Source organism: Chiloscyllium punctatum, chromosome 12, assembly GCF_047496795.1.
Source record: "Chiloscyllium punctatum isolate Juve2018m chromosome 12, sChiPun1.3, whole genome shotgun sequence".
NCBI lineage: Eukaryota > Metazoa > Chordata > Chondrichthyes > Orectolobiformes > Hemiscylliidae > Chiloscyllium > Chiloscyllium punctatum.
Window position 1 is genome coordinate 79,293,623 of NC_092750.1, and position 23,591 is coordinate 79,317,213.

At 44.3% G+C, this 23,591-nt stretch overlaps 1 long non-coding RNA gene across 3 annotated transcripts in view; it reads left to right on the forward strand.

Annotated features, from left to right (window-relative positions):
- The first annotated feature begins 11,419 nt into the window (after positions 1-11,419).
- LOC140483950 (uncharacterized) overlaps positions 11,420-23,591 on the forward strand; it is a 31,923-nt gene continuing 19,751 nt past the window's right edge. For 2 of the 3 annotated variants that reach the window (XR_011962072.1, XR_011962073.1), the window contains exons 1-4: positions 11,420-11,477; positions 13,135-13,241; positions 19,573-19,661; positions 22,089-22,196. This is a non-coding gene — a long non-coding RNA (uncharacterized lncRNA). Of the gene's footprint in view, positions 11,478-13,134; positions 13,242-19,572; positions 19,662-22,088; positions 22,197-22,462; positions 22,643-23,591 lie in introns of all 3 variants that reach the window. The other variant, XR_011962071.1, reaches the window with a different exon arrangement.

Below are 23,591 nucleotides of genomic sequence, written 5' to 3' on the forward strand. Positions count from 1 at the left end.
TTGTTTTAAGATTCCAGCACTTTCTCTTCTCTGTTGAGGATTCTTTCTAAGACATCACTATTTACTTCCCCATTTTCCCTAACTTCCATGTCTTTCGCCACAGTAAATACTGACAACACTATTTTGTCTAATATCTCACCCACCTCCTCTGGTTCCACACATAGGCGAACTTATTCATATTTCAGAGGCCCTATTCTCTACCAAGTTACTCATTAGCCCTTATTGAAATTTGTGTAAAGGCTTCTGATAATTCAAAGACACCATTTCCCCTGTACCACTACACCCCTTCTATACCCATTCAATTCAGCCATTTATATTCACACAAACCAATTAAATCCAACAGGCTCAAAAACAAAGTCTTTTTTATAAAATGTGTTTCTAAGTGGCCAGTTATTTTATTTTAAAATATCCTTTCGAACAATTTTAATATGCTCCCGACTTAATGTCAGGCTAACACTATTTGGTTTCAGACTGGCAGGAGAAAGGGTTATGGGAGTTCTTGTTCATCAATCTAAAAAGGTTAGCTTCCAAGGTCAGCAGGTAATAGAGAAGTCAAATCAAATGCTGGCATTTATTACAAAGGGAATGGAGTCTAAAAATAGGCAGATCTAGCTAAAATTAGGCATGGTTCAAGTCAGACAATACCTAGAATATTATGAACAGTTTGAGTGCCCGAAGGAAAGATACTGTCGCATTGGAGGCAGGTCAGAGAAGGGTCACTCGGCTGATCCTGGGAATGGAGGGATTTTCTAGTGAGAATAGGTGAAGTAGATTGAGGTTGAACCCATTGAAGTTTAGATAATGAGAGAGAAATGGAATGAACCATCCAAGATTCTGAGGGTCTCTGATCGGGCAGATGCTGTGAAGTTAGGAAATAGAACAGTAGAGCACAGCAACAGGCCCTTCGGCCTACCATGGCTGTGCTGTGCAAGATGCTATTCTAACACATACCATCTGCCTGCACATGGTCCATATCCCGTATCCCTGTTCATGTTTCTGTCTAAATGCCACTTTGAAACTTTATTCACATTCTGTTGCTACGACATCCCTCGGTAACCTCCACTCTCTATATTAAAAAAAACTTGTCATACACATCTCGTTTAAACATCCTCTGTACCTGGTCTCCTGTCAGCCTCTGATACTCTCCCAAAACAATCCAACTTTGTTTAATTTCCTCTTACACCTAACACACCATGAAAAACCTAACACAGGCACCGTGCTGATAAACACCTTTTGTACCCTCTCCAAAGTCTCCCCATAATTCCTATTGCGTGGAGATGAGAACAGCACACAGTACTGCAAATGTGGCCAAGCAGAAGTTTAATACAATTACAACATCAGATGCCAACCACTATACCCAACGCTGTGACCGATGAAGGCCAGTGTTCTATTTGTTTTCTTTCCTGTCTGAAACACTTCTGTTGTCATTTTCAGGGAGTTAATGTCTTGCACCAAGATCTTTCTATTTATCAACTTCCCTCAGTGTCCTTAATTTCCGCTTGAATCTGACATCACCTCACACTTGTCCAGATTAAACTCAATTTGCCATTTCTCTGCACATCTTTCCAACTTATCTGTAAAGCTCTGCAACCTTGGACATTCTTGTTCGTTAACCCCATCTCCACCAATTTTCATTTCACCTCCAATAATTATCTTTGTCATTTCCCTTCGTTTCAGTTGTGTGAGAATCTGGAACCAGAGACCCTAAAATCCCATCAAGGGCTCACCTATTTAAGATGGAGATGAGGAGGAATGTCTTCACTCAGAGGGTAGTGACTCTGTGGGAATTCCTGACTGGAGGGGGCTGTCGAGGCTGGGTCATTAAGAATATTTACAGCAGAGATGGTCAGATGTTAATGAATCAGGGAAACAAGGGCTTGGGGAAAAGGAAGGAAAGTAGAGTTGAAGAGTATCAGGTCAGCCATGATCAGATTGAAAGGCAGAGCATCCTCAATGGGCCAAATGGTCTAATTTCACTCCTACTTCTCATGGTCCTAGCTCAAACTGAGCATCTACATTACAACATTGTGGGTCTCTGCTCAAAAAAAACACCTTTAGATTAGGATTTTTAGATATTTATTATTACACAGTATTTGATCTACAATAGACAATTTTGTTGATGGCTCCTTGATATGATGTTAGAGAAAACCATCTCGTAATCAATCCAGGATTCCATCCATTATAGCCCTGATATTCATTAGTTATCCAGTCGGGATGGAGACCACCGTCAGCCACAGTAACTATACTGCCCTTGCTCCAAGTATATTCAGTGTCCTGATCATAACCATCTTGACATTACCATCATTTTCTGGTGCCCATAAAATAATTCCTGCTAACGGTTGTTGCTGCTTGCTCCACCCAAACAGACTCCAACATTTGATCTTCAGATCCATATGACTGTCTCATTAATGCATTAACCTCATCCTTTCTTCACAACTTGTTGCCTTTTTGTATAGATCCCAACAACCCTTCAATATTCCCTTCCCAGCGATGGTGATTCTGCAGCTACATCTCCGGAATGACAGTTCCATCATATCTGTTCACTGTCTTTCCTTCTCCCTTATGGCGAATACAGGGAGTCATTCCTCAGTAGTGGGGGTTTGAACAGATGGATAAAGGTTACAGAGATAGGGAGGCTTACAGGGACACAAGGATGTTAGAGTTAAACAGAGTACATCTGATCAAGAATGTCAGCGGGACAAAGGTGTTTGGGGATTTGAGGAATTTACAGAGATAGAGGGAGCTGGATTTAATTCTAGAGATAGGGATTGGGATGGGTGTAGGGTGAGGCAGGCAGACTGAGAGGGACAGACAGGGGGTGTTTCCAAGAGAAGAGTCCTGAGAGAGGTATGGAAGGTTGTACTGACGGAAGATGTTTACAGATATTCGAAGGCTTCTAGGTTCTGAAGGCTCATAGATAGGAAGGCAATGGAGAATGCCAGGTTACTGGGTTAGAGACAATGACACAGATGGGGAGGGTTGCTCAAACTGAAAGAGGTTCCTGTGGTTGGGAGGGTTGGGGGAGAACTAGGGTGAAATGTAAAGAGATTAATTTCTAAGAATTGGAGAAGAATAAGCAGATTATAGGTAGGTTTTGATACTAGATAAACTGGCATTGAAAGTGAGTCTGATCGGAATTGGAGAGTCATAAAGATTGGGGAAACTGCTAAAATTGGGAAATCACCTGGAACTTCAAGAGATTACCCAACAAGGGAAGATCAAATGGGCTCCATAGATTGGGGGTTTTGACAGGACTAGAAGAGGGAATACAAATAGAGATGGATTTAGGGGTAGCAGGTGTTTATGGAGATAGTGAGGGGTTGGAACAGTTTACATAGACATGCACGTTTTTAGGCAGTACTAAGATACACAGGCTTTAGTTAATGCAAGAATGGGAAGCTTAATGGGACTGGAAGACCGAAGAAAGTTACGGACAGTAGTGGTGGCTGCAGATATTAACAGATTACAGAGACACTTGCAGATTAGAGAGAGTGTGGGCATCAGATTCTGACAGACATTGTAGGAACTGGAGTAGCCTTGGCAAACGGGCAGTTTGCAGTTATAGAAGGTGCTGAAGGGACTGGAAGCAGGAAAAGGTGTGGGGAAGGTTGTGGAGGCAGCTTGTGGTTTGAGATACGGATGGCTACAGAGACTGCAGGAGATCATACAGAGAGAGAGTGTTCTCAGAGCAGGAGAAAGTAGCAGAAATAGAGAAAGTGCAGAGCCTGAAGAAGGTTCGGCAATCAGGAGGTTTCAAGGTGCAGGATAATGTTACAAAAACAGGGGCAATTGTAGGGATTGGAGGACCATACAAATATAGGGAGAGCTTTTGACACTGCAGGATATATTACAGACATGGGGAGAGTTTCACAACTAAAGGGAGTTAGAAACACCAGGAGGCTTTGAGGTTATTGGAGCAGCTTTGACTGCTCCAGGGAGAGATGTGGAGGCTGGAACAGGAGACAAATTTAGGGAGGGTTTTATGAATCAGGAGGACTTTTCAGAAAAACAGAGGGATATAGGGATGGGACATGGTGAGAGTCGGTGAGAATTACGGAAGCTCATGAAGGTAACGGAAATAAATAGTGTAGTCACATGGGGAGGACGTTAAAGATATAAAGATATGTAGTGACTGAAGCAGATTACATGCACAAGGAGGGGAGTAGGGACCAGCAGAGTTTACAGAGATTGAGTGCGCTTTAGAGAGGAAGAGTTTATCATCATCATTAGGATAATAGAGACAAAGTTCCATGATAGGGACGGTTGAACTGGAAGATTTCTACAGACATGGAGGATGTTATCAGGTGGAGGGGTTCCTGAAGTCAGGGGTTCCTTGGGAGATTACACGGATAGTGAGATTCTCAGGTAGGAGCCTGACATAGTTTCAAAGACAGGGAGGTATTTAGATCTGGAAGGGATTACACAGATCGGGACAGCTCAATGGAGTGAATAATTTTTCACAGACAAGGAAGACTTGGAGGAGCTGGAGACGTTTACCCAGACAGGAAAGGATGGAGAGGTTAAAGGCAAATACATTTACATGGAGGGCAGTATTGGTAGGAGGGGCTTACAGGGATAAACAGGACTCTCGGGGTTAACCAGGATGAAGGAATTTAGTTTCTACTGGAGATGTATAGGGATTATGTTGTTAGGGATTGGAGAACCTGACAGAGATAGAGAGCATTGTGGGGACTAGAAGAGATTCCAAACAGAGGAAAGATGATCGGGAATGGAGGATATTACAGGGATCACTAATACAGCATGGGTCAAGATTGATACCTGGGACCACCTGGGTTGTCTCAGTGAGGACCATACATCAGAGGGGAAAGAAATGTCCTCACAAGATAGTGGGATTGAAGCCTCGAATATAGCTGTTCCTTGCCCAGCAGTGTCCCCACTCCCAGACCATACAGAACCTCATCACCTCAGGACATATCACACCCACAGCTTCCAACTTCATAGTCCGGGAACTCTGCACTGCCCGGTACTACCTCCTTCCCAAGATCCACAAGCCTGACCACCCTGGCCGACTCATTGTCTCAGCATGCTCCTGCCCCACTGAACTCATCTCTACCTACCTCGACACTATCCTATCCCTCCAGTCCAGGAACTCCTCACATACGTTCGAGACACCACCCACGCCCTACACCATCTCAAAGACTTCCGTTTTCCTGGCCCCCAACGCCTTATCTTAACCATGGATATCCAATCCCTGTGCACCTCCATCCGCCATGACTTGGGCCTCCAAGCCCTCTGTTTGTTCCTCTCCAGACGTCCCCAACAGTAACCTTCAACCGATACTCTCATTCGTTTGGCTGAATTGGTCCTCATCCTTAACAATTTCTCCTTTGAATCCTCCCACTTCCTCCAGACCAAAGAGGTAGCCATGGGCACACGTATGGGTTCCAACTATGCCTGTCTCTTTGTTGGCTACGTAGAGCAGTTGATCTTCCGTAATTACACCGGCACCACTCCCCACCTCTTCCTCCGCTACATTGATGACTGCATTGGCGCCACCTTGTGCTCCCGCGAGGAGGTTGAGCAATTCATCAACTTCACCAACACATTCCACCCTGAAATTAAAGTTACCTGGACCATCTCTGACACCTCTCTCCCCTTCCTGGACCTCTCCATCTCCATTAATGACGACCGACTTGACACTGACATTTTTTACAAACCCACCGACTCCCACAGCTACCTGGATTACACCTCTTCCCACCCTACCTCTTGCAAAAATGCCATCCCGTATTCCCAATTCCTCCGCCTCCGCCGAATCTGTTCCCAGGAGGACCAGTTCCACCACAGAACACACCAGATGGCCTCCTTCTTTAGAGACCGCAATTTCCCTTCCCACGTGGTTAAAGATGCCCTCCAATGCATCGCATCCACATCCCGCACCTCTGCCCTCAGACCCCACCCCTCCAACCGTAACAAGGACAGAACGCCCCTGGTGCTCACCTTCCACCCTAACAACCTTCGCATAAACCAAATCATCCACCGACATTTCTGCCACCTCCAAACAGACCCCACTACCAGGGATATATTTCCCTCCCCACCCCTTTCCGCAAAAACCGTTCCCTCTGCAACTACCTCGTCAGGTCCACGCCCCCAATCAACCCAACCTCCAATCCTGGCACTTACCCCTGCTACCGCAGGAACTGTAAAACCTGCGCCCACACCTCCTCCCTCACCTCCATCCAAGGCCTTAAAGGAGCCTTCCACATCCATGAAAGTTTTACTTGCACATCCACTAATATCATTTATTGTATCCGTTGCTCCCGATGCGGTCTCCTCTACATTGGGGAGACTGGGCGCCTCCTAGCAGAGCAGTTTAGGGAACATCTCCAGGACACCCGCACCAATCAACCAAACCGCCCCGTGGCCCAACATTTCAACTCCCCCTCCCACTCTGCTGAGGACATTGAGGTCCTGGGCCTCCTTCACCGCCGCTCCCTCACCACCAGACGCCTGGAGGAAGAACGCCTCATCTTCCGCCTTGGAACACTTCAACCCCAGGGCATCAATGTGAACTTCAACAGTTTCCTCATTTCTCCTTCCCCCACCTCACCTTAGTTCTAAACTTCTAGCTCAGTAACTGTCCCCTTGACTTGCCCGGACTTGTCCTACCTGCCTATCTTCTTTTCCACCTAACCACTCCATCCCCTCCTCCTTGACCTATCACCTTCATCTCCTCTCCCACTCACTCATTGTACTCTGTGCTACTCTCTCCCCACCCCCACCCTCCTCTAGTTTATCTCTGCACGCTTCAGGTTCACTGCCTTTATTCCCGATGAAGAGCATTTGTCCGAAATGTCGATTTCGCTGCTCGTTGGATGCTGCCTGAACTGCTGTGCTCTTCCAGCACCACTAATCTAGTATTTGGTTTTCAGCATCTGCAGTCAATGTTTTTACCTCGCAGTAATACCACTCGGCCATCAGCTCCCTCCTGTGATATTCATTATTTGTTGTTTTCAGTTCTCAAGAAATATGTTCTGCATTAATTTTGAACTCTGTAAAAGCATCCACAGTGAACACAAAAAGCCCACCTCCAGTCATGATGTTTGAGTCTGTATGACTCAGTCAGACTGGCTAATGAGGTGGAGTTACGCATTTTAATATCTGGCAGTTTCGGCTGGCGTTGGGCTGCTCTCATTCCTTCTGCGATGAAATGAAGAAATGACAGTCGATACTCCCCACTAAATCTCTAAATTCAATTGCACCGCAACCAAAGTAATTTATTTTAATTCAAAAATGTTTCAGTGAAAGACATTCCAGGAAGCTCACCACCACCTGTCTCAGTTTAATGGGAAATGGGATCAATTTTGTAGCGCCTACTGTCCCAGTGGAAAAGGCCACTGGTTTAAGCCCTTGAACAGGTTATCAGCTGATCTGAGTTTTCAATCTTATTCTTTGACAGATTGCAACATGTTTTGCACAAGGGGGCATGCAGACAGGGCAAACTTCAATTATATTCAACACAAGAAAAGGCAATTCCATTTAAATGAGGCAGATTAATTGAGATCAGGCCTCAGGTGAGGATACAAATCAGTCAAGTTTGGATTTTTCAGAGACCATCAAGATTGTCCATTCAATTACTGAAGTTTGTCTCAGTATTGCTTTCCCAATCAAACTATTTCAATGCATTATGACACCTCTGGAGGTGGGACAGTTCCAGGCCTTCTGGCTCAAAGTTGGAGACACTACCACAGAATCACAAGAGCACTGTGTTTTAGGCTGAGTGACTGGTGGGTTAATTTGCCCAATTATTTTACGAATCCGGAAGATGCTGTTACCATCCTAATGCTGCGAAATAAGCAAGGTATTAAGGGGAGCAAAGATGTTACAACAGTCTCTCTGACAAGGGACAAAATATCTTCCATCTGTTGTTTTGTTCATCCTTCGATAGTTTGAAATTTTTAAACTTTCTTGTCTACCATCATCTTTGCAGTTTTGTACATCTTTTCTTTCAATTTGATGTCACTCATAATTCCCTCAGCTATGCACCGCTATTCATCGTGCATTTCTTTTACAAGTTAATATATATTGTTGAGAATAATAAAATAACTGAATATATTCTTCTGCTTTGACATTCTAACTAGAGTCCCATTCCAGTTTAGCGAACTACTACCTTATCCCCTTGTCACTGCCTTTAAGTTTAGATACTAGTTGAAGAGTCAAATTCCTCACCCTAAAGCTAAATTCTATCATGCTGCATTGCATCTTACCAAAAGGGTCTTTTACTTTGAGCTCATTATTCAATCATATTATCAGGTCTAAAATAGCTGTTCCATGATTGGTTCCAGAGCATCTGTTCTGTAAAATTGCACAGAGCAGTCTACCTCAAACTGCTTCAGAAGGTAGCATAAGCTGAGTGCACAATACTATTTTAACTAACAGTGAACCCTCTGAATTCCAGGATTCTGTTAGATCCCCAAAATTACTCATAGCAAGGAATCCCTACGTTGTGGAAACACGCCCTTCAGCCCAACAAATCCACACCAACCCTGCAAAGAGTATCCCAACCAAAACTATTCCTCAATGTTTACCCCTGATTAATGCGCTGAAACTGTGCATCGCTGGACACTATGGCAATTTCGCATAACCAATTCACCTAACCTGCAATTCTTTGAATTGTGGGTTTGCAGCCCTGGTTCGCAGTTGCTTCGTGAAGTCTGAATGTTGTTGCCTCTATTAGTCCAACAGCACTGTCACTGACACAGGAGCTGTTCCCCCAGATCGGTTTGTGGCAGTCAGAGATCCTGCTACAACCTGCGCACATGCCAACCCAGTCATCTCAATCAGAAAGAATTAGTACAGCACAGATTAGAAGACAACTTGGATCACATTGTGCTTTTGAAATCGGAGGCCCCTCTTCAAACCATCACAACTGTGCTACCTTTTTAAAATAGGTATTTGGCTAGATCCCTGCTCTCACAGTAATACAAACAATTTCTTTTTGCAAGTATTCAAATTAATTTTGGAAATTAACAGCGAATCAGCTGTCACTTCCTTTGCAGCTGATCTCAGATCTTCTTTGAAACAGCAAAACCCAATGAGAACATTAAGGCATCCAATGTTTTAAAAAAAATCACATGCTCAGTCACTGTAATATGATGAGTTTTGTTTTACATAATTCTTAGCAAAAGTTAATTTGAAGCAAAAAGGAGAATGCGAAGAGAAAGGTGAACCGCCCGTGGGTAACAAAGGCAGTCAAGAGCAGTACCCACAAGGAAAAGAATGACATAGCCGCGGATGACTAAAAAGGGAGAAAACTGATCATGTAATTAAATTGACAAGAAACAAAAATGAATGACAAGAGTTGTACAGGTATATAAAAATTGAGTATCTAACGTCAGCATCGAACACTTGGAGGTTCTGACTGTGGAATTGATCATGGGTACAAGGAAACAGCAGATAATTTAAACCTATATTTTACATTGATCTTCAGGAAGGAGGATACCGTTATCATCCTAAAGGTAGCAAATAAGCAAGTTAATCATGAGTAGAAAAATGTTATAACAGTTTTGTCACAGGGGACAAAGTATTGACCAACTAATAGGACTAATGGCAGACAGGACCTAATGGCCTGGATCAAACACTTTTCGGGCAACTGACTGCAGAGATATTCAAGGCATCGATTGGAATATTCCAGAATCAGGGGATACAGGAAAAATCCAGTGGATTGATGCAGCTGTTCAAGAAGGGAAGGGAGACAGAAATCAGGAAACTATAGTTAGTTTAATGTCTGTGTTTGTAATATGGCAGAGTCGAATATTAAAGTAATAAATAGCAGGACATTTAGAAAAGCTTATCATTTAACATTGTAGACTGGGTTTTGTGAAAGAGACACTATGACAAATTTGCAACAGTTCATTTAGGAGATAACAAGCAGGGCTGATAAAGGGCAATCCAATGATGTTCTGTATTTGGGTTTTAAAAAATGCATATGATAAGGTGCTATAGAAAAGTTAATTGCATAATACAGGAGCTCACTGTGTCAGGGGTAACCTATTTGCATGGAGTGAGGATTGGTTAACCACACTGGCTGTTGCTGAGACCTCACTTGGAGTACTGTACACAATGTTAGTTCCCATATTTAATAAGGGATAAACCAGTATTGGAGACAATTCAAAAAAAATTCAGCTAGCCGCTTCAAGGATGAAAAGGTTGACCTATCAAGAATAGCTAAACAGGTTAGGTCATTATTCAATAGAATCTCGACAAACAGATTACATACAGTGTGGAAACAGGCACTTTGGCCCAACAAGTCCACACCGATCTGACGAAGCACAACCCACCCAGATCCATTCCCCAACATTCACCCCTTCACCTAACACTACAGGCAATTTAGCATTGCCAATTCACCTAACCTGCACTTTTTTTGGATTGTGGGAGGATACCGGAGCACCCGGAGGAAACCCACGCAGACAACGTGCAAACTCCACACAGAGAGTCACCTGAGGCAGGAATTAAACCCAGGTCTTTGGCACTGTGAGATATCAGTGCTAACCACTGTGCCACCCACATAATATAAGGGGTGATCTTATGGAAACAAGGTTCTGAGGAGCTTGACAGGGTAGATGTTGACTCGATCTTCTAGCACCAATGAAGTCTCAAACTAAACATTACATAAGGGAACATTCATTTTGTAAAAAATGTAAAGAATTTTTTTCTCTCAGTGAATGGCTAGAATTTTCTAGCCCAAAAAATTGTGAAAGTTAAATGTGGAAGGGGAATGGATCTGGTTGGGTTAGTCATCAGAGGGTCAGTGTGACTTGTTGGGCTGAAGGGCCTGTTTCCACACAGTAGGGAATTTATGATTCTGTCTCAAATTATTCTAAAAGAGGCCAGATAGATTTTTGAAATATTGAGCAGTTGAGGGATATGCGGATCAAGCATAAAAGAGGTGTTGAGGTCTGGGTTGGCCCAGCCATGATCTGATAGAATGGGGGAACAAGCCGAAGGGAATGAATGCCCTATTCCTGTTCTGATTCCTTGAGGCTCCATTTCATGCTTTTTTTATCTCCAAAGAAGAGTGTGATACAATGTGCTGAAGATCTCAGATGTTGTGAAAATGGTGTGTTTATGTACTGGTTCAGATGGCATTGATTCATCAATCACAGCTATGCAGCCATGAGTAGGAAGGGAATTCCCTCCATGAATAAAGGAAATCTACTGCAGAGCTCACACAAAGTGATCCTTCCCCTCAGTGAACTCTCCCATCACATGACCCAACATATCAGCGAAAGCAGGACGCACAGTGCATGCTCGAGCCAACAAAGGGACCAGGGGTGATTGATGTCAGCACCGGACCAATGAAAGGACGGTGGGCGGAACTGGAGGACCAGGGGAGGTTGGTCCTCCAACCAATCGAAGTGAACTAGGGGCAGAACTAGACTAAACCACGTGGTTACCCTCGCGCGCAGCGGAGAGTCGCTGTAATGAATTTTCCGGAAGTTATGGAGCGAAAGGATACGGTAAGGAAAGAAACAAATAAACAGAGGGAAACGGGAGAAAAACTGTATTGTATGAGGGGAGAGGTTTTACAAGCATGTTGTGCACGTCGGAAAACACAAATTTGAACTTCCCAGTCCCGTGTTTGTAGTAAAAGGGAAATTGCCTCAGCGCGGCTGCAGGCCTGAGTGAGCACCGCCATCTTTATTCGGGGCAACGATTCACTGGACACGTGCGCAGCCGCCATCTTTGTAGGGGGCATGGTGCAGCCAGGCGCATGTGCAGCCTTTCTCTGGTACAGAGTCATTGGGCAGGATTTACACAGTGTACATTCAAACTCAGAGTAATGAATGTTTATTTCTGGATTTGTTTCGTCATTCATTTAAAGGACTTGCTATCGTAACTGAGTTTGCAGGTCAATCAAAATTGGAGGTATTGTGCATAGGGAAGAAGGTTACCTCAGGTTACAGTGAAATATTGATCAGGATTCCTGAAGAAGGGCTCATGCCCGAAATGTCGATTATCCCGATCTTTGGATGCTACCTGACCTGGTGTGCTTTTCCAGCAATACGTTTTTCAGCCCAGGACTTATGCACTGAATGGAAAGGCCCTGGAGACGTTTGCAGAACAAAGAGACCTTGGACTGCAGGTTCACAGTACTTCCAAGTCAAGTTGCAGGTAGATAGGATGATGAAGAAGGTGTTCAGTGTATTTTCCTTTATTGGCTAGAGCATTGAATATAGGATGTGGGAGGTCATGTTGCTGTACAGGACATTCATTAGGCCACTTTTGGAATATTGTGTGCAATTCTGGCCTGCCTCCTATCAGAAGGGTGCTGTGAAACTTGAAAGGTTTCAAAAAAGACTTACAAGGATGTTGTTAGGGTTGGAGGATTTGAGCTACAGGATGAGGCATAAAAGGCTGGGGCTGTTTTCCCTGGAGTGCCATAGGCTGAGCGGTGATGTTATGGAGATTTATACAATCATGAGGAGCATGAACAGGGTAAATGAACAAGGTGTTTTCCCTGGAGTAGTGGTGTCCAAAAGTAGAGGACATTGCTTTAGGGTTAACGGGGCAAAAATTCAAAGGGGGCTAAAGAACAACTCTTTCATGCAGTGGGTGGAATGAGCTGCCAGAGGAAGTGGTGGAGGCTAGTACAATTAAAACTTGTTGAAGGCATCTAAATAGACACATGATATGATTAGGAAGCGTTTACAGGGATATGGGCCAAGTGCTGGCAAATGGGAATAGACTAGGTTCGGATACCGGGTTGGCATGGATGAGTTAAACCGAAGGGTCTGTGTCGGTGCAATACGTCTCTATGACTGTGGGATCATAACAGCTTCTACAGCTCTACTTCATCTCTGGGCTCCCTTATGAGCACTTTGTCAATATCTAGCTTGCTCAGTATCAAACAATGGGTGTATTTTTGGTCTGTTTAGTATTTTACGATTACTTTTACAGACATTTTTGTAAGTTAATTTTTCTCTGCCGCCCAGCCCCTGACCATGTGCTGCTTATTAATTTTTTTTCTGGAAAATCTTTGACACTCAAGAATTATTTTTCCAATAAGCAAGTGTATTTTCCTTCCATTTCGGACTATCAAATTCTGCACCATTTTCATTCCCTGTAATCTGTTTTGCACTCCCTGAAACATCAACTGTGTTTCTCCTTCCACAGGTACCAGTGATTAATGCCAAAGCCCTGTTGCCTGTGGAGAGGGTGATGTTTGACTTTCTTGTACAGCTGCAGTTTGTGTGGTGAAGGTACTCCCACAATGTGGTTAGGTAAGAGATATTACAGAGTATTCATTACAGCAACAGTGATGATTTGAAGGTAATGTCCAAATCAAGAACAGTTTGTAGTTTTATCATCATGCTTATAATTTCACAAAAATATTATTGGGAACTTTAGACATAAGGTCAGAGACTGATGATATTAGGTCAGGTGACCAAAAGCATTGCCAAATAAGCAGGCTTTGAGGAATGTCTTAAAGGAGGAAAGCAGACCTGTGAGGTTTTGGCTGCGAATTTCAGAAAATGATGCTTTGGCAACTGTAAAAGCAGCCACACAGGTGAAGTAATGAATTAATAGATCATTGGGAGTCTCGAACAGAATGGGTTGTCGAGGTCTTCACGGATGTCTGATGCGGCAAGCTAGGGATGATCACAACCAGGAATTAAAACAAGGGTCAGAATTTTAAATTGAGGGATGTGGGCCGGATGCTGGCAGGTGGGACGGAATTGGGTTGGAATATCTGGTTGGCATGGACGGGTTGGATTGAAGGGTCTGATTCCATTCTGTACATCTCTGTGGCTCTATGTTGTTGATTATGAATAGGAGCCTTGTGATGGATCAACAAGTTTTGGTACGAGGGAGTACTTGGGCAGCAGAGATTTAGTTTTTCTTAAGATTACAGGGAGATTGAATGTGGGAAGCTGGCCAGGAGTGTGTTTGGATACTGACGTCTGGAGATAACACAAGGTGGATGACAGTATATGAGCTGAGACAAGGGTAGAATCAGCTAGAAATAGTGATCTTGGAGTGGGACTGGGCTGTCACCCTCACCTCACCTCTGGGATTCAGCTGGTTGTCAGGTTGTGAATCAGGGCCGTAACACAATCGGGAGCTGAGTGACCCTGGTGGAGCCTAAAATGAGTGTCACTCAGCTGGCTGTTGCTGTGCAGATGCTGCTTGATACCCCTGTTGATGACATCTTCCATCACTTTACTGCTAATCGAGTGTGGACTGATAGATGGAAATTGCTTGGGTTGCATTGCCCTGTGTTTTTGTGCTGAACATCCCTGGGCAAGGTTCCACATTGTCGCTAGATGCCAGGGCTGGAGCGGTCCTTAGCTTGGTGGGTGGCAAGTTCTGGAGCTCAAACCATCAGTATTATTGCCAGAATATTGGTAGGGCCCGTAGCCTTTGCACTACTTAACCATTTCTTGATGTTATTCACACTGAATCAAACTGGCTTAAAACTCACATCTGTGATGTTGGAAATCACTGGAGAAGGCTGAGATGGATCATCCCACTTTGCACTTCTGGCTGAAGATTGCTGCAAATGCTGTCATCTTATCTGGTGCGTGGGCGTGTGAGACCCCTTCACCGGTAAGGGTGGGGATATCTGTGATGTTTCCTCCAGTGAGTTGTTTAATTGTCCATCACCGTTCACAACTGGGTGTGGCAGAACTGCAGAGCTCCGATCTGATCTATTGGTTGTGGGATCGTTTAGCTCTGTTGCTTGCTGCTGATGCTGTTTGACATGAAATAGCTTCAGGAAATGGTTTAAGTAGAATCCAAAGAGATCAAACAAATATATCACAGGCAAAAGATTAACTGGACCAGAGAATAGGACCCCTTAAAGATTAACGAGGCTGTCTATGGAACCACCAGGGGTGGGAAAGATATGGAAATATTTCACGTCATTTTTACTGGAGAAAGATATGGAAGCTCGAGAGTTTGGAGAAATAAACAGAGAGAACTTGAAAAGTATCCATGTTACACTGGAGGTGTTACTGGATGTCTTGAATCGCATCAAGTTGAATAAAGCCCTGGGACCTGATCAGATGTATCCCGGAACTTTCTGGAAATCTAGGGAAGTGATTGTTGGGCCTCTCCTGAGGTATTTGTATCATTGATAGCGACAGATGAGGTGCCATTATTTTTAAAAGGTGGTAAGGAGAGGCCATGGAACAAGAAAATAGTGAGCCTGAAGTCAGTGGCAGGCAAGTTGTTGGAAGGGATTCTGAGGGACAGGATATCCATCTATTTGGAAAAGTAAGGAATAATTATTGACTGTTCTCAATGTGGCTTTGTACGTGCACAATAGTGTCTCACTAACTTGACTGAATGTTTTGAAGTGACAAAGAAAATTGATTAAACCAGGCTGTGAACGTTGTTTATATGGACATTCGACAAGATTCCACAAAGCAGACTGGTTAGCAGGGTTACATAACATGGAATGAAGGGGAACAAGCCATTTGGGTACGAAACTGGCTTGATGGTAGGAGACAGAGGGTGATGATGGAGATTTGCTTTGTGGACTGGAGGACTGTGAGCAGCAGTGTGCTACAAGGATCAATTATTGGGTCCTTATATAAATGACTTGGATGTGAATATATGAGATATGGTTAGTAGCTTTACACAAGACACCAAAATTGGAGGTGTAGTGGACAGCGAAGAAGGTTAGTTCAGAATACAACAGGATCTTGATCAGATGGGCCAGTGGAGCAAGGAATGGCAGATCGAGTTCAATTGAGATAAATGTTAGCTGTTGGATTTTGGAAAGACAAATCAGGGCAGGACTTATACACTTACTGGTAAGGTCCTGGGAAGTGTTGCTGAACAAAGAGACCTTGGAGTGCAGGTTCATAGTTCCTTGAAAGTAGAGTCACAGGTAGGTAAGGGAGTGAATGCAGCGTTTGTTATGCTCTCCGTCATGTTGTTGCTGTACAGGACATTGATTAAGGCTCTTCTGGAATTCTGTTTTCAGTTCCAATCTCCCTGTTCCAGGAATGATGTTGTGAAGCTTGAAACATTTCAGAAAATGTTTGCAAGGACTTTGCCAGAGTTGGACAGTTTGAGGGCAGTGCATGTTTGGAGTGAGCTGCCAAGGGAAGGGGTGAAGGAGAGTACAATTACAACATTTAAAATACATTGATTAAGCCACTTCTCGAATTCTGTTTTCAGTTTGATTTTCCCTGTTCTGGGAAGGATGTTGTGAAACGTGAAAAGGTTCGGACAAGATTTACAAAAACGTTGCCAGGTTTGGAGGATTTGGGCTACAGGGAGAGGCTGAATAGGTTGGGGTTAATTTCCCTGGAGAGTCCAAGACTGAGAGGTGACTTCATGGAGATTTATAAAATCACGAGGGGCATGGATAAGGTGAGCAGACGGGGTTCTTTTTCCTGAGGTTAGATGGGTCCAAAACTGGAGCACATGGTTGAGAGGGCAACGATTAAAAGGAATCTAAGGGCAACGTTTGCAAGCTGAGTGTGGTGTGTGTATGGAATGAGCTGCCAGATGAAGTAGTGGAGGCTGATAAAATCACAACATTTAAAAGGCATCCGATTGGGTACGTGAACAGGAAGGGTTTTGATGGATACAGGTCAATAGCTGGCAAATGGGACTCCAGTAGTTTAGGATTCCTAGTTGGCATGGATGAATTGGACCGAAGTTCTGTTTCTGTGCTGTATATGTCTATGACATTAATAAACTAAGATGCATTCCTCTTTTGTGGAGAGCAAGCTGAAGCACAGATAATTGTCCTTGGAGCTGAGAAGGTGAAGCAGTGATTTTGACCTGGTGCAGATTTGGTTCCAAGGTCTTGAATTTGAGGAGAGAGAGGAATTGTTAACACTGTCATAACTTTTAGTAACTACTTTCAAGTAATTGTCAAATAATACAAAGTGAAAATGTGAACATTATTGTACTCAGTAAGTTCTGAGCATCTGGAACAGTCTGAATGACACAGATTCAGCAGGTATTCTGAAAGAGACTTGGAATTTTAATTTTTAAGGAAAGATTTGGGGGGCTGTGGGCAAATAGGAGGGGATTTGGGACAGATTTGCAGCATCTCCAGAGGGAGAGAGTACAGCCCCAATGGGCTGAATAGCCCCCAGGCCCTGTGCTCTGTGGTACTGCCCCATTCACTGTGAATGATGAAGCTCATCCCAGGGCAGAGAGAGGGATTAGCCCTCCACTCTCATCACAATGGGGCCCGGCTGATTGACGGCAGCTCCAGACCAATGGGAGGAGAGTCTGTGTGGTCCTGCAGCCAATGGGAGTGAATGAGGGGTGTGGCCAGCAAGATGACACAGGTCCATGAGCTGTGCAGGTGCCGTGTCACTGGGTGGGGTTGGGAGAGACAGCAGAGACTGGGACAGAGGCTGTTGGACCTGAATTACAAACTCCCGGGAAATTAAAACCAAAAGAACTGTGCAAGATGTAAATCAGAAAAAACAACCAGGAGGTTCTGGAAAAGCTCAGCAGGTCTGGCAGTATCTGTGATGAGAAATCAGAGTTAACATTTCAGGTCCGGTGTCCCTTCCTCAGAACTGATACTGAGAGAAAAAAATGTTGGTTTATATGCAGAGGGAAGGGTTTAGGGGAGGATGTAAGGATTAAAGGATAGGTGGGAATAGAGCGAGAAGAAGGGTTGGATAAAGGAGTGGATAACGATCTAGCTGGGGGAGGGCTACTAGCTGTTAGTGGAAACTGTTAGTGGCTAACCATAGGTAGTGTGTAATGACAGGCTGTGAGAACAAGTACTGGTGTGTGGGGTAGGGGGGCTAGGACATGGGGTTGCTAAACTACGGTTAGCCACTAACTGTCTCCGTCGTAAGCTGTTCTCCACAGACATCACTCCATGATTGGAGCTGCAGAGGACAGAGTTGCAGATGGGCGGCACGGTGGCATTGTGGTTAGCACTGCTGCCTCACAGCGCCAGATACCCGGGTTCTATTCCCACCTCAGGCAACTGTCTGTGTCGAGTTTGCACATTCTCCCAGTGTCTGCGTGGGTTTCCTCCGGGTGCTCCGGTTTCCTCCCACAGTCCAAAAATGTACAGGTTAGGTGAATTGGCCATGCTAAATTGCCCGTCGTGTTAGATGTAGGGGAATTGGTCTGGGTGGGTTGCTCTTTAGACGGTTTGTCTGATCTAAAAATCTCTTAAATATCCTTCCCAACCCCCTCTATACTCCTCAAAGATGTATCTTAAAGTTGTTCTCTTTAATCAACATTTCCAGCATTCGTGAAGCACTTTAGGAGATTTGTCAGTGTGAAAGGCTCCATACAATGCAGGTCGTTGTTGTTAATGTCTGACATTAGGAGAAACAGGAATGAACACTCTCTCTCTTATACCTGATAAACAGCAGCAAAAGCAGGAAGCACTGAGCATGCTCCAGCTCACAAAGGGCCTCTGGTGATTGATCTCAGTGCAGGACCAATAAAAGGATGGGGACGGGGCTGAAAGACAAGGTAGTGCCGGTTGGTCTGAGTGAATGAGGGGCGTGGCTACACTCAACCACGTGATAAGCCTCTCGATTAGTGGTGCTGGAAGAGCACAGCAGTTCAGGCAGCATCCAAGGAGCAGCAAAATCGACGTTTCGGGCAAAAGCCCTTCATCAGGAATAAAGTGATACCACGTGATAAGCTTCACTGGCAGCACTGTGATGTTGTGATCAAGGCAATGGAAATGTGTGAAGGTGCAGGGCATGGTTAAGGAAAGACATATTGATCAGGAAGAGAAGGAAATTTTAATGGAACGGGCTGAGACGTTTTACAGAACTTAGTGCACATCGGAAAACACAAATTTGAAAATCCCAGGCCTGTGTTTGTGGCAAACGGGAAAATGCTTCAAATGGTGAAAGGTGTGAGTGATCGCCGCCATCTTTATTGGGGGCAGTGATCCACGGGACATGTGTGTGGCTGCCAACTTTGAGAGGGGCAAGCTGTAGGGGGACGCATGCACAGCCTTCCTTGGCAGGGAGTGATAGGGCAGGATTTACACAGTGTCAGAGTCAGGATGTTTTCAATGTCAAAGAGTGTGATGCTAGAAAAGCACAGCAGGTCAGGCAGCAGCTGATTGGTGGGAAGGAAGATGGAAACGTAGGACAGGTCAAAAGGGCAGTGCCGAGTTGGAAGGCTGGATCTGGGATAAGGTGGGTGGAGTGGAAATGAGGAAACTGGTGAAATCCACATTGATCCCATGTGATTGGAGGATCTGAACACAGATGATGAGGCGTTCTTCATCCAGGCATCAGATGCCTGGGATTTGGCGGTGGAGGTGGCCCAGGACCTGCATATCTTTGGTGGAGCGGGAAGGGGAGTTAAAGTCTTTGGGCACAGGCTGTTTGGCTTGTTTAGTGTTTTACTGTTACTTTCACAGACCTTTTGTAAGTTAATTTTCCTCTGCTGCCCAACCCCTGACAATGTGCTGCTCTCTCAACGGACTAAATTTTCCACAGTATCTTTGCCAGTGAATAAATCTTTTTTTCAACAAAAGAGTGCATTTTCCTTCCATTTCTGACCATCAAATTCTGCAACATTCTCACTTCCTGTAATGCATTTAGCACTCCCTGAAATATCAACTATGTGTTTCTCTCTCCACAGACACCAGTGATTAATGCCAAAGCCCCATTGCCTGTGGAGAGGGTGATGTTTGACTTCCTTGTACAGCTGCAGTTGGTGTGGTGACTTGGGTAAGAGATGTTACAGATTATTCACTCAGTGACAGTGAAGAGTTGACAATGTGTGTGCAAATCAACAACGGTTTGTGTTTTTATCATTTTTATAATTTCACAGAAATTGAGAATTTCTGACATAAGGCCACAGATGGGGATATTAGGTCAGGTGATCAAAAGTATTGCCAAATAAGCAGGTTTTCAGGAATACATTAAAGGCGGAAAGCAAGTCTGAGAGGGTCAGGGTGCGAATTCCAGACTGTGTTCCCTTGACCGTGTCGAAACAGCCAGACTGGTGAAGCAATACATAAATGCATCTTTGGGAGTCTGAAAGAAAATGAGTTGTCGGGATCTCACAGGTTGTGTGGTTCAGGGAGACAGGGATGTTCACAGCCAGGAATTACATCAAGGGTGAGAATTTTAAATTGTTGCTTGGAAGGAGCCTTTTGATGAATCAACAAGTTTTGGTGCAAGTGAGCACTCGGGCAGGAGGGTTTTCGATACTCTTGGGATTATATGTAAGTTGAATGTGGGAGGCTGGCCAGTACTGTGTTTGGATAACGTAGTCTGGAGATAACACAGGGATGGACGAGTATTTCAGTAAATGGGCTGAGACTATGGTGGAGTTGGGTGATGTCACTGATGTAGAAATAGCAGTTTTGGAGTCGGGCCCCTCCTCATCACTCCCCCTCCCCAATTCACAAATATTTTTCGTTGTTCTGTCTGTCTTTTCTGGTTATGTCCTTCTCTCCAATTCTGCTAAGAACTAATACTTGACCTCAAGGTTGTTGGAAAATCCTGCTCCATCTCCACTCTCCCTTTCCTTTCTGAATTCCTCATATGTGGTGTCCATCCAGGATCTATCTTTGTCCCCTCCTGTATCTCACCTACATACTGCCAGGAGGTGACATCGTATCGGTTTCCCATGTACACTGACGATGCCCAGCTCTCTCTCCCTATCATCCCTCTCCATTGCTCCACTGTTACTCATTCATCAAACTGCTTACCAAACAATTGGCTGCAATTTCCTCCAATGAAACACTGCAATGGTTAAACCCATTGCCTTCAGTTGCTATTACAAATTACTTTCCCTTACTGCTCAGCCCCTCCCTCTTACTGGGAAATGCCTGAGGCAGAACTTAACAATATTGCTCTCATGTTCTGACCCCAAGGTAACCTTCTGATCAGACATCTACACAATTGCAAACACCTGGAATTCCGATCTCTAAAATGTTGCTTTTCTCCACCTCACCCCAGCTCCATTGCTACTGAAACCCCTTACCCATGTCTGTGTTGCATTAAAGTTGACAAATCTAAAACAGAACCCTTGATTCTGCAACTGACCCAGAATCTGGTTCTAGGTTCCCTCATGATGGGACACATCCTCTCAGTATTTACCCTGACATACCCCTTAATAAGCCTATGTTTCAATAAGATCGCCTCTCATTCTCCCCCAAATCCAATGAGTCCAGTCCCAACTTCTTCAGCCTTTTCTTAAAAGATAGTCCCTGCAAACCAGGGATCATCCCAGTAAATCTTCTCTGAATGCTTCCGATGAAGTGATGTATTTCCTTAAATAAAGGGACCAAAATTTCTCTCATTACTCCATATGTGGTCTCACTCGCATATATAAAGTGGCTCTCAGGTATATACTCCAAACTCTTATACTGCAAATCCCCTGAAATCAGGAATAATATTCCATTCCCCTTCCTGATGACCTGTTGTAACTGTGTGCTAGCTTTCTGTGTTTCCTGCACAGTTACCCCCTGGTCCCTTTTGTGTTGCAGCTTTCTACAGTTTCCACCATTTAAATAGTCCTCTGTTCTTTTATTACCTCCTCCAAAATGAACAACTTCACATTATCCCAAGTTATGCTCCATTTACCAACTTGTCCACTTCTCCGAATCCATCTCTGTAAACTGTTTATAATCCTTTTGGAATTTTACTGTTCTACATTTTCTAGGAGACTCCCCCCTCATTCTTCTAAATCTTTCCAGGGAGCACCAGGCAGTGGGAAGCATGCTGAGTTGCTGTCTTTTCAGAGAGACTCTTTGGAATGACTGGGAGGATCTTGCTGCCCTTTGGTCAGAATGGAGACAACTTGCCCATCGAGCTGCATGAGCCTTTCACCCCCCCCCCCCCCCCCCCCATGTCTTATTGATGAGGCACAGCGGCAGAACGGAAGGAAAGAAAAGGAAGGAAATCCTGCTCTCCAAATCTCACTGACTCTTGGAACATTCTGTCCCATGTGTCAAAGATCTGCCCTGTTCAGTCACATGAAGTCCCAAGTTGGAAAATCATAGAAACCCCCACAGATTTCCCCCTGAACTGACTACTGACCTCCACAAGGGGTAATATGTACAGTCATCCTGGACCAGGAGGAGGGGATGGTGTGAGTTTCTAACCTGAACTGACAGTGACAGATTTTATAAATTTGTATTACAGGATACTACAGGTGGATATTCAGATGGCAATCTCAGTAACTGTAATGCCAAACTCTGTTTGAATTACTCCATTCATCAGGACCTCAGGACCTGGATATTTGCACTGTGTGTGAGTATTTTGTTCCAGCTCAATTCCATTTTCTGCATAAAAATTCTCCTTTGAATCAAACCGTCCCTCAATAGATCTCCCCAAAATCTTCAATATGTGTCCAGTAATCCTTTTATGATGAGTTGATGAGTGCAAGGTTTAACATCCTGTTGTATATGTTTTGTAAGCACTTGTCTCTCAGCTCCCCTCAATTTCCTTTGCTACAATGAGAACACCTCAGTTTCCCCAAACCCCTGATTCCCCAGTGTCTGTTTGCTCTCTATAAGGTACACATCAGGATCGTGTTGGAACATTCTCCACTTGCCTTCATCAGTGCAGCCCTCAACAGTATTAAAGAAAGCGAACATCCTCCAGGACAAAGCACTGTGCCTGAGTGGTGTCCCATCCACCACCTTCAGCATTCCCTCTCTCCACCTCCGATGCACAGTGGCATCACTGTGTAAAAGGTAAAGTCAGCATTGTCCTACCAGACCATAGGGCTGCTCTCTCATTAGGGAGAGATGTCTGGTGGTGGTTTAACCTGAAGGTTACCACAGCCCAGGCAAGGGGAGAGGTTGAGAACAAGAGTCCATCTATTGTAGATGGCTATTCTTGATATGTATTAACAACACCCATGTCCCTGCAACTAAAATCCCCCATTCCTTGAACCATCCTGGTAACTCTCCTGTGCCCCCTCTCAGGGACCCTGCCATCCTTCCCAATGTGTGGGCAAACTCTGGTTTGCACAGACCCAGCTGCTCTGTGTTCCTGTGGGTGATGTCATCATCGAGCAACACTTGCACTAAACCTCACTGTCTGTGAGGGTGGGAGACACAAATCCCGAAATCATTTGAGATGTATTTAGTGTGCACTTGCTATGCCATGATAGATGACACTTTTCCACATGTACTGGAAAATAGAGGAGGATAATAGTATGGTGGTAGTTTTCAGTCGTAGTTTTCTTTCTCTCAGATTCGATGGACCACCAGAGCGTTTTTCTGTTCTGTAGACCGCTGAGATGTTTATTATAGGAATATGACAGGCTCCATTGGACATCAGGTCAGAAACGGTGATACTAGAATAGATGACACATGATTGGTCGATTTTCTTGGGAGGAAAGTGAGATGCAGAGATTTAAGAGGAAATTCAGAAGCTCAGCGCAGGAATTGTAAAGGGCAATCATCAAGTGAGAAATAAACATTGGGCATCCTGAAAGCTGGAAATAAAGAAAGGCACATATAGCAGAGCTTTGAGAGACTGGAGGGGATTAGACATGGGGAGGATAATGAAGCTGGAGGAGATGCAAGTTGGAAAGGATTGTGAGGATGGAGGATGTTACAGAGATAGAGATATTTGTGATAGAGGTTTTTGAATTTTGAGGCTGGAGTGGAATTATAGAGATGAGGAATATTTGTA